Source organism: Mustelus asterias, chromosome 1, assembly GCF_964213995.1.
Source record: "Mustelus asterias chromosome 1, sMusAst1.hap1.1, whole genome shotgun sequence".
Taxonomy (NCBI): domain Eukaryota; kingdom Metazoa; phylum Chordata; class Chondrichthyes; order Carcharhiniformes; family Triakidae; genus Mustelus; species Mustelus asterias.
This window is the reverse complement of record NC_135801.1, coordinates 160066352-160093310: the sequence shown is the minus strand read 5'-3', so window position 1 is coordinate 160093310 and position 26959 is coordinate 160066352. Positions and strand designations below refer to the sequence as shown.

The 26959-nt window shown below is 42.3% G+C and overlaps 1 protein-coding gene across 10 annotated transcripts in view; it reads left to right on the top strand.

Moving 5' to 3' along the window:
• Positions 1-5243: 5243 nt before the first annotated feature.
• LOC144499695 (putative E3 ubiquitin-protein ligase HERC1) overlaps positions 5244-26959 on the top strand; it is a 297885-nt gene continuing 276169 nt past the window's right edge. For all 10 annotated transcript variants that reach the window (XM_078222046.1, XM_078222037.1, XM_078222064.1 and 7 more), the window contains exon 1: positions 5244-5527. The gene's annotated coding sequence lies outside the window, so the exon portion shown is untranslated. The remainder of the gene's footprint in view (positions 5528-26959) is intronic.

The window sequence follows — 26959 nt, the reverse complement described above, 5'->3', positions numbered from 1 at the left end:
GCTACAGCCCCTCCTCCACTCATGTGCCATTGGCACAGGTGCCACTGAGTATTGTAGTGACATGACCCACCTGCCACTGTGCAGGAGACTCCCATAATGCTGGCACCCTCAGGACACCAGAGAATAGCCACCAAAGTCACCCAGGCAAAGGGGTATAATGGTCAGCAGCCTGCCTCCATCACAGCTGCCAGCACGGAGGGAATACCACACCTCAGCAAGTGGAAAGGCATCAAGAAAACCCCACATCGGTCATACTTGGATGCAGATGGGTGCCTTTATTTGTGAAATTCGATCATTGATATGACTTCTTCTGTACATAAATTATTTTCCAATTATTATCTGCCTGCGTTCATTCATGATCTGTGTGTGATATGTTTGATGATCTAATGTGATTATGTGCATTCTTCCAAATGACAGCATTTGGCTGAGTAACTTTTGAGTATAGGAATAGGGATGTTTTACTGCAATTGTATAGGTCCTTGGTGAGGCCACACCTGGAATATTGTGTGCAGTTTTGGTGTCCTTATCTGAGGAAGGATGTCCTTGCTATAAAGGGAGTACAGCGAAGGTTCACCAGGCTGATTCCTGGGATGGCAGGTCTCTCATGTAGGGATAGACTAAGTCGGTTAGGATTATATTCATTGCAGTTTAGAAGAGTGAGAGGGAATCTCATAGAAACTTATAAAATTCTAACAGGATGAGACAGGATGGATTCAGAAAAATGTTCCAGATGGTGGGGTAGTCCAGAACCAGGTGGTCATAGTTGAGGATAAGGAATAAACCTTTTAGGACTGAGGTGAGAAGAAATTTCTTCACCCAGAGAGTGGTGAATCTGTGGAATTCACTACCATAGAAAGTAGTTGAGACAAAATGTCGTGTAATTTCAAGAAGAAATTAGATATAGCTCTTGGGGCTAAAGTGATCAAGTGTTATAGGGGGAAAGTGGGATCAGGATATTGAATTTGATGATCAGTCATGATCAAAATGAATGGAGGAGCAGGCTCGAAGGGCGGAATGGCCTACTGCTTCAATTTTCTATGTTTCCATTACCCATATAGAGCACTGGTTTTCATGTCATGGAGCTGTGAGAAGGTGCTGATGGTCATGAAGGTGATGTTGTGTTGGAGAAACCCACCTAATGGAATCTTCTGATGATCGGAACTTCCCGTTTTCACAGACATGGTCTAGTGGGCACATGAGCGGCGCAGGCTTGGAGGGCCGAAGGGCCTGTTCCTGTGCTGTATTGTTCTTTGTTCTTTACATCCAGACCCTCCCTTTGACTGGCTTGTTCAGTTCCTTTCTAAAGCGCACCCCCCCCCCCCCCCCCATCCGCCTTCTCTTTTGATTCCTCATCAAAGGACCAGCCTGTCTCTCTCAATTCCTCCTCTGACAAGGTTTACCCTGTCTGGAGGCCAGATTGTGAAAAACACAACAGACCTACAACCTTGAGGGAGATTCTGGTTGGTTCACCTTGGAGTGAACCACCTGGCATTGGAATCTCATCCTGAGTGGACTAATACTCTGTTCAATGATGGACCTGGTTTTTGCATGGCTTTTGTTGCAACAATGCTCAGGGATTCTGGGTTATTTCTATTTCACCCTAATTGACATCTCATCATTTCGCCAGACATCTGCCTCTAATCAACTCCCTATTTTATGTTCTTTTGTCCATTGTTTCATTTTGTTTTTAATTTTAATTTTACTCAATTCTTAACACTGCTAATAGCCTGGCTATCTTGACATCCAACATGGATGATATTTCCTGATTCCTTTTACGTTTCCTAACAAACTTGATGGCCACCAGATTTCCTTGTAAATTTCCACATCATCTCCAAAGCCTACAAACCAGATGTCATCCAAATGTTGGACAAACCTCAGCGTCTTTCAGTCTGAACAAGGGTTGAGTTCCTCAAACCCTCACCGACTAAGTTCAGAAGGCTGCTAATGAATGAGATTTGTCAAATGTTCCGAGCAATAGAATCCAAGCTGACAAACTCATGCACAGAAAGTTCTGTCTATCGCCATACCTTTACGACTCACTCGTTCTCTGCTGTAAAGTAGGGCCCTTTCCACAGGAGATGTGTAATACAACAATTCTCACACTATCCAAAAACAAAGGCGACAAAGGAGACTAAAAAAACAATAGGGGCATCTCACTCTTCCGTGTCACTGAGAAAGCCTTTACTAAGGTTATACTTAAGACTCCATATACTTGCAGACTGAGTGTACCTGGAACCTCAGTGTGGTTTATGTTCTGGCATATCTACTGTGAACATTATCGTCACCATATGCCAGCTGCAAAAGAAGTTGAGTAAATTTCTTTACCTCACTTTACAGACCACAGTAAGGCATTCAACACTATCAGCAGAGCAGAACTCTCCAGGATTTTGGGGAAAATTGGCTGCCCATCAAAGTTCAGTCTTATTCATTGCTTCGATGACATACATGTATCTGATTGTACAGTTTGACAGAACGACTTAAGGCAGTTTAGGAGTGAATGGAGAGGAACAGCATTGTGCCCTAGCCCCCACTTAGTTTCGGATACCTTTTCTCCATGCTCCTGACCTTTGCCTTCCCCTCAGATACGGAAGGACTCTACTGCAGACAAGGTCAGAAAGCAAGTTCTACAATCTAGCGAGACGGTAAATGAAGACAGAAATACATCACACGACATCCTGATCAGATTAATCCTCCATGCTGATGAATCATAGAATCCCTACAATGCAGAAGGAGGCCATTCCTCCCATCTAGCCTGCACCGACAACAATCTCACCCAGGCCCTATCCCGAAACCCCACATATTTACCCTTCTAGTCTCCCTGACACTAAGGGTCAATTTAGCGTGGTCAATCAACCTAACCCTCACATTTTTGGAGTGTGGGAGAAAACCAGAGCACCTGGATGAATTCCACGCAGACACAGGGAGAACGTGCAAACTGCATACAGTCACCCACGGCTGGAATTGAACCCGGGTCCCTGGCACTTTGAGGCAGCAGTGCTAACCATTGTGCCACCGTACTGTGATGCTGCGCTAGTTTCCCAAATGGAAACTCAGTTCTAAAGACTCATGGACTGTCTCTCCCATTCCTCCAACTTGTTCTCCCTAACTATAAGCAGCAAGAAAAACATGGTCATGAGGCAAGATGTTGCGTCTCTGCCTCAATTATACTAAATAATACTATGTTGGAAGTGGTTAACAAACTCTGCTACCTCAGATCCACGGTGACAGACCTCTGTCCTTTGATGCAGAATTTGATGCATGTGTAGGGAAAGCAGCTACCAGCTTTGGGCAACTCGTGAGATGTGCATGGAATAACCTCAAGTTGACTCTTAGAACCAAGCTGAAGGTCAGTCCCTTGTGGCTGTGAAACATGGACAGTTTACCGATATCCAGAGAAGAAGCAGAACAATTTCCATTTTGAGGTATGCGGTGCATGAGGAACATAATCTGGCAGGACAAAATCACAAATGCAGCTCCTCTGTCAAAGACAGAGCTCCATAGTTTGTTAGCAAACAGAGGTGGCCTCAGATACATCCGTAATTTGGAAGCTGATCGCATACCCAAAGACATTCTGCATGGTTAGGTACCGCGATCCAGCTGACCAGTGGGCTGCCCCAAAGCTCTGCTTCAAGGATGCTTGCAAGCATGGCATACAGGCTCTTTATATCGACTATTGCACCTGGGAGTCAATAGCTGACAAAAAAGGGAAATGGCAATACTTCCTGGGGGTTGGCGTGTACCACTTTGACGACCAGTGGCTACAGCAGCTTGGAAACAGCCACTAACGCTGAAAACAACAATCTATTCAACACTTGGTAGCTTCACGAAGGACACTTGAGGCAAGGCCTTATTTTCAATCTTTGGCTTCTCCTGCTGGCAACCTCTCAACATTTCCCTTCCAAAGCAATTAACGGGTTTTAATCCATCCTGAGCTTCCAATGAAAGCACCTCATGTACATTTGTTGACAGGTTGATGTACTGATATTTTAACACTAGGACAGGCATTAAAAACAAAATGCAACCACCAATTGCAGTGGCCTCTGGCACAGGTGGATGGAAGGGTGATAGTATGAATTTCATAGCTGCAAGGATTTCTAGAAAGTAAAGACATCAAGGGATGTGGGGATAGTGCAGAAAAATTGCATTGAAATAGAAGATCGAGGATGATCTAATTGATTTGGTTTATTATGGGCACATGTATTGGGATACAGTGAAAATTATTGTTTCTTGCAGGCTACACAGACAAAACATGCCATTCATAGAGTACATAGAGAAGAAGGAAAGAAGAAGGTGCAGAATATAGTGTTACAGTCACAGATAGGAAGTGGAGAAAGATCAGCTTAATATATTGTAGGTCCATTCAAAATTCTGATGGCAACAGGGATGAAGTTGTTCTTGAGTTGGTTGGTACGTGATCTCAGTCTTTTGTATCTTTTTCCCGATGGAAGAAGAGTGTATGTCCGGTATGCGTGGGTACTTGATTATGCTGGCTGCATTTCCGAGCTGTTATACATCTGAAAAATATGCTTTCTATGGCGCATATGTAAAATTTGGCGAGGATTGTAGTGGACATGCCGAATCTCCTTAGCCTCCTGAGAAAGTAGTGGCGTTGGTGGGCTTTCTTAAACTATAGCATCGGCATGAAGGGACCAGGACAGGTTGTTGGTGATCTGGACGCCAAGAAACTTGAAGATCTCAACCACTTCCACTTCGTCCCCATTGATGTGGACAAGGGCATGTCCTCCACTATGCTGCCTGAAGTCGATGACTATCTCCTTTGTTTCGTTGACATTGACGAAGCGATTATTGTCATTGCACCAGTTCTGATGTGGAGATGCCGGCGTTGGACTGGGGTAAACACAGTACGAAGTCTAACAACACCAGGTGGGTGGGAGTTCTGATCACAAACAGGGCACAAACTTTAACCTGGTGTTGTTAGACTTCTTATTGCATCAGTTCACCAGGTTCTCTATCACTTTCCTGTACTCCATCTCGTCATTGTTTGAGATCCGACCCACTACGGTGGTGTCATCAACAAACTTGAAAGTGGAGTTGAATGGCAGAGGAGGCTCCAGAGGAAGAATGGGCTCCTCCTATCTTCCTCATGCCTGGACATGGTGGTAAGGAGGGAAGGGGTGGGGGGGACGAGCATGCGTGTTTCAGGTAGTGCCTGGTGCGGAGTTGGGGCGGAGTCGGGGCGGGGGAACGCGTTGACATCACAATCAGCGTGTCCCCGTGCGCCTGGGGGCGGGGCGACTCATTGTGCCGTAGCAACAATCAATGGCGGAGCAGGGTAGCAGGCGTTGGGCGTTCAGCGCCTGAGGGCAGCCACTCACAGTGTGGAGTCGGAGTGGGCGCTGGGGGCCGAGGCCGAGCCCGAGCCGTTGGTTGTTAACCGCAGCGAGAGAGGAGGAGGGCGCTGGACATCGGGCCCGCATGCGGAGTACTTGAGTGAATCCGTGCCGTCGCCAGCGCCATCAGCTGCTGCTCGTCTTCAGTAACGTTTGGGGGAGGAAAGCGGAGAGCGGTAGGGCCGTGCTGGCACCGTTGGAAGGGCCGGGTTGCTATGGACCGGGTGTTGTTGTTGTTGTTGTAGAAGGGGTAGGGGTTACTCCCCCCCCCCGCCCCCCCACACACACATAGTGACAGGTTGGAGCTGATCCGATTATAACCGACACACACAACAGGGCGCTTCGTGTGTCGGATAGAAACGCATATGTATCGGTTAGAGACGCATATCTATTTATCTATCTCGAATCATTCGAGTTGAGAGTGCTTAGTAAATAAAACTCCCCTTGAAAAGCAGTGGGGGTGTGATTGTCAAACCCCCATTAATCCAGTGGTCTGCAAATGTCACACCACCTTTTATCCATTGCAGTGCTGTCGGAGGGGAGGGGGGCTGTCCGGGAAACCCTATCATTTCCCTGCTTTAAGGACCTAATGTTGTCACGTTGTGAAAATTTATAGTGCAGTATGATCGGGTGCTGGAAAAGCCCACATTAAATCCAATTTCTTATCTCCTAGTCGGTTGACAGGATATATATCATCTGATTGTGAATTTTTGCAGGAGGCGCAAGACACCTGCCGTGAGCGTTTGCCCAAAGGGCACAGGTTAATTGCGGATCTCTTGCATGGTTATTCGGGATAAGCAGTGTCAGTTTCTCTTCAGTTGTACCGCACCCATGTAAGGTGAGGTGACATGACGTGACACACCCTGGTACCGAAATCCTATCGTGCTGGCAGCTGGTGCCTTTCGGTGCCCGAGCTGGGTCTTGCTCTCCAGTGTTTTGGAAGGTAGTCAGTGTCTTGATGAAAGATTACCCTTTGCCGCACCCTCAAAATTCAGCATTCAGTACCTGTAAATCATCCTCTCGCAGAGATGATGCTGAAACCAGAACATTTGGCAGCTGTTTAATGATAGTAATGTAGCTGACAGTTCACTTCTATATGGAGAATTAGTAACAATGTCACAGCACTGTGCTATTGGCTACTGAAATGTTAAAGGTAATAAAGGGTTTTTATCCTTGGAAGGCATCAGAGGTTAGCAATCATCATAGCTACTAAAACTTGCATGAAATGTAGTGTTTTAAGCTGCATATGTACACAATAATCAAGATCAGCACCTGACAAAGAGTACTTTGGCTTATTTCTGCACATTCTACATGGGAAATGGGATGAAAGGAAACTGGATCGCCCATCCTTGATTTTCTTACATGTACCGGATTGGGGTTAGATGTTACTAGATATTAAAGCATCAAAGTGCATTGTTGTCTACTTAAAGCTTTATTCTTTGTACTGGAGTGGCAGTTCAATAAGATCAAACTCCAAACAAGGGGGTTACGTTCGTAAGCTTCATAGAATAGAATCATAGAATCTCTACAGTGCAGAAGGAGGCCATTTGGCCTATCGTGTCTGCACCGACCACAGTCCCACCGAGGCCCTATCCCAATAGCTCCATGCATTTACCCTAGCTAGTCCCCCTAACAGTAAGGGGCAATTTATCATAGCCAATCCACCTAACCCACACGATTTTGGACTGTGGGAGGAAACTAGAGCACCCGGAGGAAACCCACGGGGAGAACATGCAAACTCCACACAGACAGTGATCCAAGCCGGGAATCGAATCCAAGTCCCCGGAGCTGAGAGGCAACAGTGCTAACCACTGTGCTACCCCAAAGCTTAAAATCAGGGTGTGCAATTTTGTTCAAGATGCCATCCTTTGCGTTTGACATTTAATCAAGATGGTTCAGTTCAGTAGTGTGAGATGCAGGGAGTTTTCTGTTGTTCTGACCAGCCTTCTTCTCTGAAGCAATATTAATAAAAATAGAATAATTGGTTATTCATTGTTGATTTTATAGAATCCTGCTGCAAACAAAATAGTTGCTGCATTTATTTATTCTGTTGCTGTGCTTCAGATTGTCATTGTGAAGCATTTTGAAGAATGTACTAAGGTGCAATATAAATGCAAGTCTTGCTCCATATTGTTATTGTGTCCTATTTCTTGTTATTGAATGTATTAGCTGCTGTCAACCAATTTTGTATGGAATGTCCAGCTTGATATTGTCCGATGACTAATAGTCATACTTGTGCCAGTGTGTGGGATAACATATACAATTACATTTATCACCAAACATTATCTTGTTTAGTAAACAAAATTGTTTGAATCATTGAACTGTTGGTTTTTGTAAATCTTGTTTTATTCTGTTTATACTGTAAGCAGATTAGTTTACCTCTATAAAATGATTTAGCAGCACTTTTGATTTACTATTTGTGCTGTCCCCTCAGTAAGGACACTCTCCTAATATTATGTTCCTAATGATTAAAATCTCATCTAGATTTCACACATCTATTCGACCAACTGCTTTTGGTCAGGAAACTCTCAGATTTTGCGAATATCACAGTAACAGGAAAAGGATCTTCTGTACTTGTCAGTTTTAACATTGATTATGTGAACTTTTTGAATTTATGTTAATTTCTAGTGCTATGTTGGTCATTTTATCTCCACATCTCATTTATTAGGTCTTTGGTGTGAATGCCAGTTTCTATTACATTGGCACCCACAAAACCATATATTAACACCTGAGAGGAACTACTTCCCGCTTTTTAATTAAAACATTAATTAGATTGATATATGATCACTGGGATAAAAGTAAATGTACATTGATCATTTTGCTAATGGAACGGAAAATTAGGAATTCAGACTCTATCCGAGAGGAGGGATGGAGAGTGTTTCCGATCATAAAGGACAGTGGGTGAAAGTGACCTTCAGTTATAGGGAGGAGTTGGCCTTGCAGTATTATCGCTAAACTATTAATCCAGAAACTCAGCTATTGTTTGGGGACCTGGTTCAAATCCTGCCATGGCAGATGGTGGAATTTAAAAATCTGGAATTAAGAATCTACAGATGACCGTGAAACCATTGTTGATTGTCGGGAAAAACCCATCTGGTTCACTCATGTCCTTTAGGGAAGGAAATCTACTGTGCTTACCTGGTCTGGCCTACATGTGACTCCAGAGTCACAGCAATGTGGTTGACTCTTAACTGCCCTCGGGCAACTAGGGATGGGCAATAAATGCTGGCCAGCCAGCGATGCCCATGTCCTATGAATGTATATTTAAAAAAAGTTCAGATGATTGGGTTATGAACAAAGACTTTATAACCTGACCTTTCATCCGAATTTGCTGTGATGGATGGCAAAATTGGGACCATTCTCAGGACATTCTTAACACAGTGAACTGCATATAAAATACTCTTCTGAATAAATAATAGATCCAAAAACCCTGGATTGAGTCTGATGCCATCTTTGGGAGGTGGGCAGTCAAAGGTTTTCTGTGGCTGGATAAGTGACAATTGCCTGCCTCACCTGTATTTATCTTGTACTAAATGCATTATTCCTTTAATAGAACTTTGACAATAACACAGTAAAAACAGGAAATGATCAAAGTCCCTGTGTGCATCAGCTTAGCATTCACCAACCCTTTAAAAAAAAAGGTTCCGAGGTTAGATGTGTTGTTTAATGAAATGAAATCAAAAAAGAATTAAAATTAAGAGTGGGTAGTGGAGCAAATATGATTTCTATAAAAGTTCCATTAAAATGAAGTCAGGTATTCAAGTGAGTACTACTGATCAAATGTTCCATTATAAGGGAAGAAATTGGAATCCAAAGACACAAGTGATAATTATAATACGTGGAATGCTTTCTTAAGGAAAAAAACACTAGTTACCCTAAGGATTTATCACTAACTTATATATATTATTATTCCGGTGAGGTCCTGATCTTGACAGTGGCTAGCGAATATATGAGGATATCCAGAGGGGTTTTTGTTTTGAATAATGGAAGAAATTCTGTAGAATATTCACAGCATCAAAATTAACCTAATACTAGACAACATTAGTAACATTCAGGCAAACCGCACCAGCCTTTTCTTGGAAATGTAAAGAGGGGAACTCTTTATGGTAGATGAGCATAATACAGAGGAAGCAATTAAAGGTGACTTAAGAGGACGTGTGGGCATACACAAAATGTAATATTTTATAGATGCAGCATTAGAAATAACATGCTAATCAGTGCATACAAAAATCTGGTGCTGCAAAGTCTAGTGGCATTTTGGACCCTCGAGGGCTATCACAGATCCCGATGTGCATCGTGCTAATTCTTCAGTTTCTCAATTTGTTGTTATAAGCTTAGTCCCAATATTAAAGCAAAAATATTCCAAAAAATACTGAAATAGGAAGAAAACACAGGAGTTATTTTTTTTTAACAATTTGATTTGTAGAGTTGCTGGTGGCCAATTTCTACTCATGGGATCAAGTAGACCACGTTTAACTTCTGTTCTACTTGGACCTTTTTTGCTTCATTTATGTGCCAGCTCGGAAGTGAGTTGCATATGTGAATGGACAGTTCTCAGTAATCAGTTAGTAGGTGAAAATATGTTGATTATTTTACCTGCTCCATCTTCTCCAGTGGCTGATAGGCAATCATGTGCACCTTTAGTTTCTGTAGAGACCTAAATCTATTATTTTAATCTTTTTATATTTTTAGAAAACAGTAAGTTGTATCTCGATCAGAGTACTGCTGAGATTTAATGAGATAATTATTAGATCTCCTATCACTGATGAGTAGAACTTTCCAATGTTCTCTCTGCATAATACATTTCGGCAGAATTAATTGGAATTGCATTAACCTTTTAAATTTTGAACATTGGCCACCTCCAATGCATAATCTTGCACTATTTCAGCAATTTCTGTTAAATTCTTTTAAGGTATGTTTCAGGTTAATTTTCATGAGTAAAAACTGTCTGTTTTAAGTTGTCAGTCAGCACTGTGGGCGTACCTATATTACATGAACTGCAGTAGTTAAGAAAATGGCTCACAACCATCCTTTAGAGGGCAGTTGAGGAAGGGCAATAAATGACCATGTCAATGATGCCCGCATCCACTGATGAATAAAAAAAAAAACTCGGGGCAAAATGTTGCTTCTTTTAATAGCATTAGTATTTTGAGTGGTTGCAGTATAAGTTTCTAAATGTTTTTTCTTCACTTCAATGTATTGGAACACCAACAGAAAGCGCCACAGAAGTAGGCAATAGAAGTGTGATTCCTTCATTGCAAAATTCTTGATCTGAGTTGAAATGCTTTGGTTGGACATGGTGGGGAAAAAGGGTAGAGATAAACTGACATTTTTCTCTTGACCTATATTGTGTACATCTAGCTCCTAGAAAATACAACATTAGAAATTTGTGAATAAGTATTAATCCTCTCTCTCGATGACGTGTAGCTTAGGATGGAGTTGGGTAGAAGCTAAAGGACTTGTGTCATTATAAAAGTTACTCCAGCTAAACACTGACCAGCATCAGTTCCCTCATGTATGCTGCTGATGTCCAGCTATACCTCACTTCCACCTCTCCTCATTCTTCCTCCTCTTTCTAAATTGTCTGATTGATTTTCTGACATCCTATCTTAGGCTGAACCAGATGTTTTGCAACCTTTCATTTATGGCAAATCAGTCTCCCATCCATTGACACTGTCTACACTGCCCACTGCCTTGGCAAATCAGCCAGCATAATTAAGGACCCTGCGCACCCCGGACATTCTCTCTTCCATTGGGAAAAAGATACAAAGGTCTGAGGTCACGTGCCAACCGACTCAAGAACAGCTTCTCCCCTGCTGCTGTCAGACTTTTGAATGGACTTACCTTGCATTAAGTTGATCTTTCTCTACACCTTAGCTATGACTGTAACACTACATTCTGCAATCTCTCGTTTCCTTCTCTATGAACGGTATGCTTTGTATAGCGCACAAAGAACAATACAGCACAGGAACAGGCCCTTCGGCCCTCCAAGCCCGCGCCGCTCCCTGGTCCAAACTAGACCATTCTTTTGTATCGCTCCATTCCCACTCCGTTCATGTGGCTATCTAGATAAGTCTTAAATGTTCCCAGTGTGTCTGCCTCCACCACCTTGCCCGGCAGCGCATTCCAGGCCCCCACCACCCTCTGTGTAAAATACGTCCTTCTGATATCCGTGTTAAACCTCCACCACCACCCCCACCCCCACCTTGAACCTATGACCCCTCGTGAACATCACCACCGATCTGGGAAAAAGCTTCCCACCGTTCACCCTATCTATGCCTTTCATAATTTTATACACTTCTATTAGGTCACCCCTCATCCTCTGTCTTTCCAGTGAGAACAACCCCAGTTTACCCAATCTCTCCTCATAACTAAGCCCTTCCATACCAGGCAACATCCTGGTAAATCTCCTCTGCACTCTCTCTAAATCCTCCACGTCCTTCTGGTAGTGTGGCGACCAGAACTGGGCGCAGTATTCCAAATGCGGCCGAACCAACGTTCTATACAACTGCAACATCAGACCCCAACTTTTATACATTATAAAGGCAAGCATGCCATATGCCTTATTCACTACCTTCTCCACCTGTGACGTCACCTTCAAGGATCTGTGGACTTGCACACCCAGGTCCCTCTGTGTATCTACACCCTTTATGGTTCTGCCATTTATCGTATAGCTCCCCCCTACGTTAGTTCTACCAAAATGCATCACTTCACATTTATCTGGATTGAACTCCATCTGCCATTACTTTGCCCAAATTTCCAGCCTATCTATATCCTTCTGTAGCCTCTGACAATGTTCTTCACTATCTGCAAGTCCAGCCATTTTCGTGTCGTCTGCAAACTTGCTGATCATCCCAGTTACACCTTCTTCCGGATCGTTTATATAAATCACAAACAGCAGAGATCCCAATACAGAGCCCTGCGGAACACCACTAGTCACAGGCATCCAGCTGGAAAAAGACCCTTCCACTACCACCCTCTGTCTTCTGTGATGAGTTTTTGTCCACTTTTGTCCCTGAGAGGTCCGATTTTTTTTTCCCCTGACAACCCTTTTGTTCCTAACGTATGAATAAAATGCCTTGGGATTCTCCTTAATCCTGTCTGCCAAGGACATTTCGTGACCCCTTTTTGCCCTTCTAATTCCCCGTTTGAGTTCTAGGGAAGAAACAGTACTTTTCACTGTATGCTAATACATTTGACAATAATAAATCAAATCATATCAAATGTTTAACCCCAAAATGACCATTAATAAGACTGTCTTTTTCCACCCGGTGACTGCATCCATGCTTCAGTTTTTCTGCTGCTGAAAATCTCTGCGAGCGTGGATGACTCAATATTCTGCTGACTATGTCCTAACTTGTACAAAGTTTTATTTAATCATCTGCTCTCTGCGTACTGATCTACATTGGCATCCAATCAAGCAAAGCCTGAGTTTTAAAATTCTCATGCTTGCTTTCATATCCCTTCATTGCTTCTATCTATCGCTGTAATCTCCTCTAGACCTACAACTCTTTATACGTAAGAAGATGACAGACTATTTGAACAGATATTTTGCATCAGTCTTCACTATAGAGGGTACAAGTAACATCCCAGAATCCATTATAAACCAAGAAATGGGAGGGAGGAACTCGGGGGAAAATACAGTCACCAGAGAAATGGTACTGATTAAGTTGTTGAAGCTGTGGCTGATAAGAACCTGGGTGCTAATGGACTTCATCTTTGGGTCTTAAAAGAAGTGTCTTGTGAGATAGTTGATACATTGGTTTTAATTTTCCAAAATCCCTAGATTTGGCAAAGATCCAATTAGATTTGAAGATAGCAAATAAAACTCCATTATTCAGAAACCAGGAAACTACAGGCCAGTTAAACTAGCTTAGCAACTGTTGTAGGGAAAATGTTATCTATTATTAAATAAGTTATAGCAGAGCACTTGGATAAGCTCAAGGTTATTAGGCAGAGTCAGCATGGTTTTGTGAAAGTAAAGTCATGTTTAACCAACTTATTGGAGTTCTTTGGGGAAGCAGCATGTGCTGTGGATCTACATGTACTGTACTTAGATTTCCAAAAGACAATTTGATAAAGTGCAACATCAAAGGAGTGCCACATAAAAAGTTATTGTGGACTTACGATACCATTGTTTTCTGTAAGTCAAAACTGATTTTTCCATGTTCCCATAAGAAACAATGTTATAAATGGGGGATTAGTCCTTGAGCCAATGCCCGGTACCTTATTTTCAACAAAAAACACAATCTTTTATTTGATCAATTATAGATAAGTATTATATCAATAGTAGCATTTTTATTGATGTAAAAATCATAGAAATGTACAGTTATATACTGTATAGTATTGTACATTACAGAACTGCCCACTGTTAAACGACAAATTATCTAAAAAGCGCAGACACATTTATAAAATCTTAGTAATTTGTCTTCTTCATTCCTGGGCTCATGGATGGGTCTGCCCTTTGGTTGGAGATTTTGAAGTGGTGTTAGCTGGAGTCTTAGGATTCTTGGCTTCAGATTTTTCTGGAGTCTTCTCTGCTTCCTGAAAAAATCTGTTGAAGGAAGATTGGGCAGATGTTCTGCACTTGTAAATTTCCCTGGAACAGCTGTACATATTGTATATGCTGCTATTCACTGATGCACTGTGTTCAGTGTTGGGCTCAGTTTCCACATGTTGAAATGCCTCAGCCAACATGTGTGCTATTAAACCTTTACAAAGAGGAATTTGTTCAATAGTGGCTGTATCTTCTTCTCCCTCTTCTAGCTGTTCTTGTTCAATTAGGTCCTGGTTAGTTAATGCTTCAGAATATGATGCAAGCAACACATCAACATCATCTGGTACAGTGTTAAAGTTGAGTTCTTCTTCCATTCCAACAATATTTCTGGTCACCTTATCAGCAGTATCAGTAAAGCCTTGGAAATTACACACAATTCTCTTCAGACACTATGTAAATTTGATTGTGTTACTTCATTCCAGGCCTCACCTGTGTTGTTAACTGCATAGTAAATATTAAAATCCTTCTAGAATTCCTTGAGAATTGGTCCACCTTCTTCCTCAGTTGTCCTGATGGCCTGAGAAAATGTACACCTAAGATAGTAGGCTTTAAAGGACACAATTCACCCTGATCCATGAGTTGCAACAGTGAAGTGCCGTTGGGGGGCAGAAAGACTGCTTTGGTGTCGGGATGCATGTGATCAGGGGTGTTTGGATGACCAGGGTTATTGAGGAGTAACGATGCTTCTAAATGCAATATTGTTTCTGCTGCAATATTTCTGATACTTGACACAAAATGATGGTTAAAAAAAATGTTCCTCTTGATCCATCTGCATCTTACAATTAGATTTCCATATTACTGGGAGAAATACTTTGGGATATTTTTGTTATGTTCTGTGGTTTTCCAATTGTACACAAGCAAAGGTTCAAGTTTAAAGCCACCCGCAGCATTGGCACCAAGCAGAAAACTGTACCTATCTTCTGCAACTTTGTAAGCTGGAATGGATTTCTCCTCTTCAGCAGTGTAAATTCTCAAGTTTTCAAAAAGTGCCCAGTTTCGTCAACATTAAAAGCTTGACTAGCACAATACCAACCACCTTCAATGATTTCAGCCAATGTCTCAGGAAAAGCACGAGCTGCCTCCTCAGCTTCACCTGAGATCTTGATGCTATGCAAATTGGCCCTGGCTTTAAAATATATAAAACCACCCTCTGCTTCCATTAAAAGACTCAGCATTAGGATTTTCCCCCTGTTGCTTCTATTGATCATCATAAAGACTTTTAGCCTTTTCCTGATTTATGCATAAACCCTCAGGAGCACGGTGTTAATTTTGCTCTTTCGGCTTAACCATTAACAGTTTCTCAACCTGAGCAGCAAGTCCGACAGGCTGTTTAGTTATCAAAGTTGATTATATATAAGCCAAACTTGTAACATGTTCCTAAATTCCTAGCTTGTCTTTCAGGATGCTCATGATAGTCAGTCAGGGGAATATCCAATTTCAGTTTGTGTCTTAATCTTTTTTAGACTTTTTATTTCCGTTTCTGTTTCCATAGTAATTGCTCTACATTTCTTGGAAGAAGAAACATTTCTTGCACCAAGTTTATGCTTTTCTGACATTATTATGGGCCATCTTGGGATTTCCCATGCCCCCTGCAGTATGTGACGGCCCACCATTGGCCGATGGTGGGAATATTAAAGAAAAGCATTCAGCAAAGAAAGTTGATGGGGTTAACTGTTTATACTTTACTGCAAGGAAAAGTAGATGAACTAAGGGCACAGATAGACACATGTCAGCATGATTTTGTTGCTATAATGGAAACCTGGCTAAAGGAGGGGCAAAATTGGTATCCCTGCATGTAGAGTTTTCACAGTAAGGTGACTCACCTGACGAAGGGGCAGTGCTCCGAAGGCTTGTGGCTTGTGCTACCAAATAAACCTGTTGGACTTTAGCCTGACTTCTTACTGTGCTTACCCCAGTCCAATGCTGGCATCTCCACTTCATGTAGAGTTTTCAGACAGGATAGAGTGGGTGATAAAAAAGGAGGAGGGGTAGCATTGTTGTTTAAAGAATCAATTACAGTTGTGAGATGTTGCTAGCGCTAGAAAATTGTAGCTATGAGGAAAGATTGAGGTTGTTTTCCTTGGAACAGAGAAGCTGAGGGATGACATGATTGAAGTACACAAAATTATAAGGGGCAGAGCAGAGATAGTAGACATGAGGAATATGTTTCCCTTGGCAGAGTTCAAAAACCGGGGTCATAGATTCAAGCTAAGTGGCAGAAGGATTATAGGGGAGATGAGGCAAAACGTCTTTACACAGGGTGGTGGGTATCTGGAATTTGTTGTCTGAGTTGGTTGTAGATGTGGAGATGCCGGTGTTGGACAAGTAAGACTTCTTGGTTGTAGAGGCAAAGACCCTAACTCATTTTAAAAAAATACCTGGATCTGCACCTTCAGGGCTATGGGCCATGTGCAGGAAGATGGGATTAGAAAGGGCACCTGTGTGCCTTTGGGTCCAACAGGTTTATTTGGTAGCAAATACCATTAGCTTTCGGAGCGCTGCTCCTTCGTCAGATGGAGTGGAAATGTGCTCTCAATCTGACGAAGGAGCAGCGCTCCGAAAGCTAATGGTATTTGCTACCAAATAAACCTGTTGGACTTTAACCTGGTGTTGTTAAAACTCTTACTGTGTTCACCCCAGTCCAACGCTGGCATCTCCACATCATGCCTTTGGGTCGGCATGGACAAGATTGGCCAAATGGCCTCTTCTCTGCAGTATCATTTCTATGGCTCTAATGGACAAAAATGAGATTTTATGCATTATTCTAATTTTACACTACAGTAATTCACCAAAAATTGTTCAGATATCACAAGATGGAAAACAGAATATACGAAATGGGATCAAAAATGGTGAAATGTTTCTTCATGTACATTTTGTTGTTCTTCAAGGCAACATTAGTGACGTTTGAATAATAACTGCATACCACATCATTCAATGCCTTAAAGAAAGCCAATGCCTTCTTGCCCTTTTGATAAGTTATCCCATCGCTCTTGATCTTGTAGTAGATTATGTAAAAGTTCAGTATGTTCCCCGAGTGGAGGCAACAGTAAGGATGCACCAATTTTGGGCAGCACGGTGGTACAGTGGTTAGCACTGTTGCCTCACAGCACCAGGGGCCTGGGTTTGATTCCCAGCTTGGGTCACTATCTGTGTGGAGTTTGCATGTTCTGCCTGCGTCTGCGTGGGTTTCCTCCGGGTGCTCCGGTTTCCTCCCACAGTCTGAAAGACGTGCTGGTTAGGTGCAATGACCCAAACAGGTGCCAGAGTGTGGCGACTAGGGGAATTTCACAGTAACTTCATTGCAGTGTTAATGTAAGCCTTACTTGTGACTAATAAATAAACTTTAACTGAAAGTGTTTCATTGACTGCCTGTGTGACATTAACAGAGCAGAGACACAAATCAAGATGTAATTTCCATTTTGATCGCAACATGTTAATTACAGAAATAAATAAATAGATGAAAGGATTTATTTGTCTAAAACACAATGGGTGGCATTTTCTGCTCGCACTGATAGCATGTTTCACAGAGATGGCCTGCCAGAGATCCTACCTCTGTCACTGAGGTTTGAGTCACTGAGGCTTGCTGTTCTATGCACTCCCTGCCACTGGGAATCCTGTGGCAGGGGTTTGTCACCAACGAGAATGGCTGGAAAATTCTGGCCTATGTCTTAAGAAAGACTTGGGGGGGAGAAACGAAGGTAGCAAATACTGTATTGCAAAAGTGTGTCAGACAGCAACTGAACGTTGATGCACGTGTACAATATTGGTGCCACTAATCTGACGTGGTGAGGTTGCCAGTAATCTTGCATTGTAAGGTCGCCACTGACGTGGCGTCAAGAGGTTGAAAGCGACATCAGAAAGTTGGAACTAGGTACCAATTTACAAACATAAACACCCGTTTGTTGTAACTTAAATGTTGTAAAGTTGAGGACTGCCTGTACTGTAATTGTATCACAGAAGCTTCTCTCTTACCTGTGTGTTTTTAATTAAACTGTGTTTATCTTGGTTCTGATTTTTTTTTAAACTTTTGGTAACAACTTTATTAGCCCACTGCTATTCTGCATGGAAGTGAACCTTTGGTTTAATGGTAGCAACCTTGCGTCTTAGTCAAAATAAAGTGTCTGATTCCCAGCCAGAAATCCTCCGCAAGTGAAAACTATAATAGAACATCGCGTCTAAATACCTGGTAGATGCCCAGTGGGATATTCACACCAGAATGAGTAGCCACTGGCTCACTTCCTCTCAATGGGAAAGGTTAGCAAAAGAACCTGCTGCAAACAGCCCTGAAGTGCAGACTCTCAATACTACAGTTTTAAAATCCCTGCCCCCATCATAAAAAGTAGTTGGAGTTTTTTTTACAGCCTTAATCACTGTCCTCTTTAGATCTTCCCAAATGTCAAAGTTCAAAGATACAGTAGGAAATGGGATCAGGAGCAGGCATTTAGCTCCTTAGGACTGTGTCACCATTCAACTAGATTATGGCTGAAAATTACAAGATAAATCTAAGATCTGGACAATCATCTTGCTGACTGCAGTATAGATACCTGGATTTCTCAAATCCAAGAAAATTCTTTGCGAGACAGTTTTAAGATGATACTTTTTTGAGTAGGTAATAAGTAAGAATGTTTTGGTGTTTAATATGTAGGTTTTGAGCTTGAATGCTGAATTCAGTTTGATTGCTTTGTAGCTTGCGATCTGGAACATTCAATGGACTCTAATCTGCTGTCACAGCATCAGCAGTTGTTTTGGACTGATTTTGTTTGTTTTTTTGACATATAAAAAAAATTCCCAGTAAGTATAATTTATCATATGACATGATAATCACACACATTATGTCAGTTTGAAATCCTATGTTGATGAAAACAATTCTAGAAAATGACACAAACAAAATTTTCTGATGCAAATTGTTTTCCATTTAACGTTGGAAAATGTCATGTTTTATTCATTTATTCAGGGCGGCATGTTGGCATAGTGGTTAGCACAGCTGCCCACAGTGCCAGGGACCCGGGTTCAATTTGGCCTTAGGTCACTGTCTGTGTGGAGTTTGTACATTCTCCTCATGTCTGCATGTGTTTCCTCCAGGTGTTCCGGTTTCCTCCCACAGTGCAAAGATGTGCAGGTTAGGTTGATTGGCCATGGTAATTGCTCCTCTGTGTTTCTGGGGATCAGCAAGGTGAACATGTGGGGTTACAGGGATAGGGCCTGAGTGGGATTGTTATTGGTGTGGGCTTGATGGGCCAAATGGCTTCTTTCTGCACTGTACGGGATCTAGGATTCTATTCAATGCTCTAACACCTGCTTCAAATTTTGGTCTCTGCTGTTTTACTCTGTACACAGAATTGGGCAGTGGGCTGAGTCACAGTAGAGTGGCCTCGGAAAGTTGAGAGTTACCTTCTCCAAGGAGTAAATGAAAAAGATTTTTTTGGTTAGAAGTCTGGGCTTGACCTTTACATTGACTATCCATCGAGTGCATATGGGAAATTAATTTTTCCTTTTCAATTTATAAAATTTTTTGGGCAAGTTAATTTTAGTCTGAATATAACCATGATATACAAAGAGAAGGGTATGGCACACTTGTGCAACGATCCACAGTCTGGGGGGAGGACTTACCCGGAAGGAATTCTATTCAAATGGCAAAATACTGTGGATGCTGGAAATCTGAAAAAAAAATTAGGAATTCTATTCATACTGTTATAAGCACAAACATTCAGTGTTTTCTGCCTTTTGAACTTATAAAGATTAGGCATCCATTCCCCAAGTTAAAATAATTTAACTTGAATTAGATTTTGATATCTTTAATTGGTTGATTCCTTTAAGCTATAACTGGAGGGCTCACATCCTTGCACACAAGAGTTTTTATTTATTCTTTCATGGGATGTGGGCATCACTGGAAAGGGCAGCATTGGTTTCCCATCTCTAATTACCCCTCAACTGAGTAATTTGCTAGGCCATTTCAGAATTACTATACTTAACACCGAAATCATTAGAATCATGGCACCGTACAGTGCAGAAGGAGGCCATGTGGCCCAGCAAGTCTGCACCGACCTTTTGATAGGGCAGCTTACCCAGGCCCTATCCCAGTAACCCCATGTATTTACGCCGCTAATCCACACATCTTGGGACACTAAGGGGCAATACAGCATGGCCAATCCACCTAACCTGCATATCTTTGGACTGTTGGAGGAAATCGGCACACTCTGAAGAAACCCACGCAGACACAGGGAACATGCAAACTCCGGAATTGACCCTGGGTCCCTGGAATTGTGAGACAGCAGTACTGTGCCACTGTGCTGCCCATATAACTCTCAATCCCAAATGACACTCAATTTAACCTACCTTTGATATCTTTCCTCTTCCCAACTTTCCTTTTCAAAGAACAAAGAACAGTACAGCACAGGAAACAGGCCCTTCGGCCCTCCAAGCCTGTGCCGCTCCTTGGTCCAACTAGACCAATCGTTTGTATCCCTCCATTCCCAGGCTGCTCATGTGACTATCCAGGTAAGTCTTAAACGATGTCAGCGTGCTTGCCTCCACCACCCTACTTGGCAGCGCATTCCAGGCCCCCACCACCCTCTGTAAAAAACGTCCCTCTGATGTCTGAGTTATACTTCGCCCCTCTCAGCTTGAGCCCGTGACCCCTCGTGATCGTCACCTCCGACCTGGGAAAAAGCTTCCCACTGTTCACCCTATCTATACCCTTCATAATCTTGTATACCTCTATTAGATCTCCCCTCATTCTCCGTCTTTCCAAGGAGAACAACCCCAGTCTACCCAATCTCTCCTCCCTTTCCTCCCTTTCTTTCTTCCACCTTGTTCCTACTTTTCCCCTTTCTCTTTTTGCACTTCTTTCTCTTATTCCTTTTTGTACCAAAGATGGCCAGAAATGGTTGATTAGTGTTTATCACAAGTTGTCAAATTTGTTGGCACAGTGGCACAATGGTTAGCACTGCTGCCTCACAGTGCCAGGGACCCGGGTTCGATTCCTGGCTTGAGTCACTGTCTGTGTGGAATTTGCACGTTTTCCCCATGTCTGTGTGTTTTTCCTCCGGGTGCTCCGGTTTCCTCCCACAGTTTGAAAGACGTGCTGGTTAGGTGCAGTAGCCCAAACAGGTGCCAGAGTGTGACGACTGGGGGAATTTTATAGTAACTTCATTGCAGTGTTAATGTAAGCCTTACTTGTGACTAATAAATAAACTTTAACTTTAATTAAATAATCTTGTCATCTTTCAGTAATTTGTGGGCTCCCAAGTTATTGCAAAAATTCAACTGGCTGATCAAATAATAAATATAGAATATAAATTAAGAATTATTCATATTTTTAACTGTTTGCCATTACTCATCTGTTGTACCTTTTTAATCTAATTTCCCCATCTACTTTAGCCAATTCATCCCTCCTATGTAATCAGCTTTACATTCAGTGCTCTAGTTTTGTACTCATGTATGTAACTCTAATAGAATTATAGAATCACACAGTGCAAAAGAGGCCCTTCGGCCCATCGAGTCTGTACCGACGTGAGAAACACCTGACCTTCCACCTAATGATGTGGAGATGCCGGCGTTGGACTGGGGTAAACACAGTAAGAAGTTTAACAACACCAGGTTAAAGTCCAACAGGTTTATTTGGTAGCAAAAGCCACACAAGCTTTCGAGGCTCTCAAGTTTCGAGCCTCGAAAGCTTGTGTGGCTTTTGCTACCAAATAAACCTGTTGGACTTTAACCTGGTGTTGTTAAACTTCTTACTGCTTCCACCTAATGCCATTTACCAGCACTTGGCCCATAGCCCTGAATGTTATGATATGCCAAGTACTCATCCAGATACTTTTTAAAGGATGTGAGGCAACCCGCCTCTATCACCCTCCCAGGCAGCACATCCCAGACCGTCACCACTCTGAGTAAAAAAGCTTTTCCTCACATTACCCCTAAACCTGCTGCCCCTCACCTTGAACTCTCTTGCCGGAGTACTGCTAGACAGAGTACTTGCTTAACTTGGAAATTTGGTGAATGAGGGAATATTAAGTGTTGATCCCTTTCTAAAATCTAGTCAACTTTGCACTTAGCATTTAATTTAACTTGGACGTTAAATTGTAGTTAGCTTGTGGTAAATAAACTGCGTGCAAGCAGCAGCTGCACAGTTAGTTAATTGGTGACTAATTAGAACTTATTCCCTAGAAAGCTGATCTGACTCCGGTCTCTGGAACCTTAGCTGGTATAAATACAAGAGATTTTGCTGATGCATGAAGTAGGTGGTATGGAGTCCAGCTTGACAGAGTGCTGCTGGAAAGGGTACTGAATTTGGTGTGTGAGGAAAATTGGTTCAGGGAAGGAAGAGGTCTGTCATGGTCTTTACAGAACAGATTAGTTCAAGAGAGGGAGTGGAAGACAATGTGACCTGAGAGTTCCAGTCCAGAGGCATTAACTAAGTAAACAGGTAGGCGATTGGCTGGTGAGTTTTAAGATTTATTTTTTTCTCTGAACTGGGGCAATAGTTCAAACCTGTTTGAGGGAGATGAAAGTTATGTATTACAGCTTTTGCTTAGCTAGTTAAATTACTTAACTATGCATAATTGTTGGGTGATATTTCTAAACTTGAGATCCTGATTACGGAAATTAAACACAATAGAAGATGGCGGGGCAGGAGATGTGTTGCAGTTGTGGCATGTGGGAACAGGTGGACACTATCTGCAATAGAGAGCCTGTTGCAAAGCCTGTGTTGCTTGTCTCATCCCAGAATTGGGGCATCTTCTTGGGATTGGAGAGGAACGTGAAGTGGGAGGGGAAGAATTTAATTGTTCTAGTACAGATGAGGACCACTAACATGGGTAGATTTTAAAAGATCTTCTACTGAAGGAATATGAGCAGCGAGGGGCTAAATTAAAAATCAGAATGATAAAGGTAATGATCTCTGAACAATGAACCATGAACTAATTGACATAGGGTAAGTAAGATCAGAAAGTTGAATGTGTGTCTCAAAGATGGTTGTGAAAGAAATGGTTTTTGATTCATGGGGCACTGACAGCAGTATTGGGGAAAGACAGAGCTGTGCCCTTGGGGCAATCTTTACAAATCTCACTGGAACCAACTTGAGGCAAATTGATAACTTGTGTTGGACAGAGGACTTTAAGTGGGCAAGAGGGTTCATGTGATGGGAGATTTGGTAAATGAACAGGAAAGGAAAAGGCAATAGTGCAGAGTAGCATTGTGGATAATGATAATCAGAGGGTGACAGGAAGGCACAGAGAGTATAAACCTAAGAATTCAGCAACAAATAGGGTTAGAGATGGGATAAATGTTAATAAGAAAGAAATAAAGGCTCTTTATCAGAATTATGTGGCATCAATAATAAGATGGATTAATTGATAACATAAATTGAAATAAATGTGTTGCCATTGCAAGGTGACCAAGACTGGGAACTGGATATTGAAGGATATTTGACATTTCTGATAGGAAGAAAGAAAAATGAGGTGGGGGAACTCTGTTAATAAAGAATGAGATCAGTTCAGTAGTGACAAATGATCTTGGTTCAGAAGACTATGTTGTAGAAATAAAGGGTGGGATTTTACGGCCTCACCCCGAGACAGGAAAAAACCTACCTGAGGTCAATGGATTTTCCCATTGTCTGCCCCTCGCCTCCTCCAATTCCTGTGGTGGGTGCAGCAGTAGAATTCCAGCGAAAAAAAAACTGGGGAGAGAGTAGTTTATAGACCCTGAAAAGTAGCTATATTGTAAGACAGAGTGTAAACCAAGAAATAATGTGAGCTTGAGAAAGGTGCTGAAATAATTGTGGGTGATATTAATTGTCATGTAGATTGGACAAATCAAATTGGCAAGGATAGGAATATAGGAACATAGAAGCAGGTGTAAGCCATTTGACTTTGTTGAGCCTGCTCTCCCATTTAATTAGATCATGGCTGATCATCTATCTCAATGTCACTTTCCTGCACTATCCCAAAATCCCTTGATCAGTATATTGAAATATATTGATTTCTGTCTTGAACATGCTCAGTGATTGAACTTCCACACTCCTCTGGGTTAGAGAATTCAAAAGATTCATCACCCTCTGAAGAAATTCCTTCACTAATCAATCCTAAAAGCCTTTCTCTTATTCTGAGATTGAGCTCTCTGATTCTAGACTCACCAGACAGGAAAAAACATCTGCCCTCTCAGAATTTTGTAAATTTCAATGAGGTCACCTCACATTTTTCGAAACTAGAGAATACAGGCCCAATTTCCTCAATCTCTCCTAAAATAATCCTGCCATCCCAGTGTTATGTTGTGGCTGTCATGGCATCATCAAGAGATTTGAGTCTTCGTTAGGAACAAAAGGTATTTATTGTTAAGAGAAACTTAGGTACAGGAGGTTTATGCAGTACCAAGATGCAGAGCCCCAGTTCTACTTACAACGTGGTCCCAGAAGATGCTTACAACGTGGTCCCAGAAGATGCTTACAACGTGGTCCCAGAAGCAGTTCCTGAGAGAGGACACTCTCTCTCTCTCTCTGGTGTGATCGCTCACTCTCAGTTCCCATTGCTCCCTTAAGTCAGGTGACTCACTTCTACTGTACTGTCTTAAAGAGACAGACACCACATACACAACACCCAGGGATTGACCTGGTGAACCTCCTTGCACTTCCTCCATGAAAAGTATATCCTTCCTTGGATAAGGAGACCAAAACTCTGCACAATACTCTTTGCACCTGTACTCGAATCCCCTTGTGATGAAAGCCAACACACTGTTTGCTTTCTTAATTACTTGCTACACTTATATGCTATTTTCATGACTCGTGCAAGGACAATTGGGGCCCGTTGGATGTCAGCACTTGCCAACCTCTCGCCATTTAAGAAATACTGTGCCTTTCTGTTTTTCCTACCAAAGTGGATAGCTTCACACTTGCTTGCAAGATGAGTTCACAGAATTTATTCCGGAGAGTTTCTTAGAACAATATGTTCTGGAACCAAGAAGGCAAGAGGCTATTTTCGACTGGTTCTTGTGTGGTGTGACAGGATTAATTAATGATCTCATAGGAAAGTTACGGTTTTGATCTCCTTACTGAAGAAGATATATATATATAATATATACAATATATAGTTCAGAGAAGGTTCATTAGGGCCTGCACTCATTGGCGTTTAGAAGAATAAGGTAATTTTATTGAAACATGTAAGATCCTGAGAGCCTATCCACTGCCTACAAGGCACAAATCAGGAGTGTGATGGGATACTCCCCACTTGCCTGGATGGGTGCAGTTCCAACAACACTCAAGAAACTTGACGCCATCCAGGACAAAGCAGCCCGCTTGATTGGCACCACGTCATTCAATCCCTCCACCACCGACACTCAGTAGCAGCAGTGTGTACTGTCTACAAGATGCACTGCAGCAATTCACCAAAGATTCTTACACAGCACCTTCCTAACCCACGACCACTTCCATCTAGAAGAACAAGGGCAGCAGATAAATGGGAACACCACCACCTGCAAGTTCCCCTCCAAGCCACTCACCATCCTGACTTGGAAATATATCGCCGTTCCTTACAGTCGCTGGGTCAAAATCTTGGAATTCCCTCCCTAATGGCATTGTGGGTCAACCCTCAAAACATGGACTGCAGTGATTCAAGAAGTTAGCTCACTGTCACCTTCTCAAGGGCAACTAGGGATGGGCAATAAATACTGACCAGCCAGTGACGCTCATGTCCCACAAATGAATAAAAAAAACTGGGTAAGATGGGTGTAGAGGCTTATGGGCAAACGCGGGCAATTGGGACTAGCTTAGTGGCTTAAAAAAAGGGAGGAATGGACAAGTCGGGCCGAAGAGCCTGTTTCCATGCTGTAAAACCCCTGACTCTATGATCTTATTCAATGGCAGAGCAGGCTTGAGGGGTGGAATGGAGCTACTTGCCCTATTACATTCTCTTAAATTGTGTTAAACTATTATTACGATCACTCTTTTTTGCAGACTCTTTACCACAAAATTATGAATTAACCCTGTTTACATAGAATGGGATACAAAATAGCCTTTTTCCCTTTGAGTCTACACTGCTCTAAACGTTCTCGAATGCATTCAGCGAGCTTGTCCCCCAAATTACTTTCGCCGATTTCTATTTGTCCTTTTTATGGTTGTTGCATTGCCTTTGTAATAAGCGCCTCATATTTCTTGATTAAAGGTAAAGTTGTCATAGTCCCAGCTGACCATAGGCTTCCCTTCCCTTTGTGAGGGAGAGCTGACAGGTGGTGATTTAACCTGGGGATCACCACACCTCGGGCGAAGGGCAAGGTTCAGAAGGTGGTCCTTCATGAATAACCTTAAATAATTGCCTGTTACAGTGGTATAACTACTAATAGGTGGCTTTTAAGCTACTTTTTACAATTATTTCCTGATTTGACTGTATTAGTGCTTTGGGGAAATAGGCAGGAAAGTGGAGAGGAGTGATGTTACCAGAAAACATCTTATTGCAGTATGCTTAGCTTACCCAACATGCTACACTGCTCTGTGGCTTTGATTTTTATCTTTTGGATTTTTCCTTCACTTGAACTCACCAACAGCTGACCCTTGCCATGCCCTTTCGATTAAAGCATTAAACAAACAGAACACTGGTCCCAGAATGGTTTACTTGGAGCCTGTCACACCAGAATCGCTTCCATTTTCCCCAGCTCCCTAGCTCTTCAGACTCCCTTAGTAGACTCTCATCCCTCATGTTACCTACATCATTGATTCCAACCTGGACCACAACTGGACCCTACCCCTTGCACTCAAAGCTCTTTCCCAGACACACACATATATGTATTTAATCTTGGCAATGGGTAGGGAACACAACCCAGAATGTCTGCAGAGTACAGTATCTGCTCTGCTGGGGATACTGTCCCCATTGTCTCCTACTACTACCGCATTCCTCATCATTCCTGCCACTTGAATGTCCTTCTCGATAGAGTGGATGTTCAGGGACTATTTCCTCGGGTGGATGCAGCTGTTACTAAGGGGCATAACTATAGGGTTTATGGTGGGAGATATAGGAGGGATGTCTGAGGTAGGTTCTTTACTCAGAGAGTGGTTGGGGTGTGG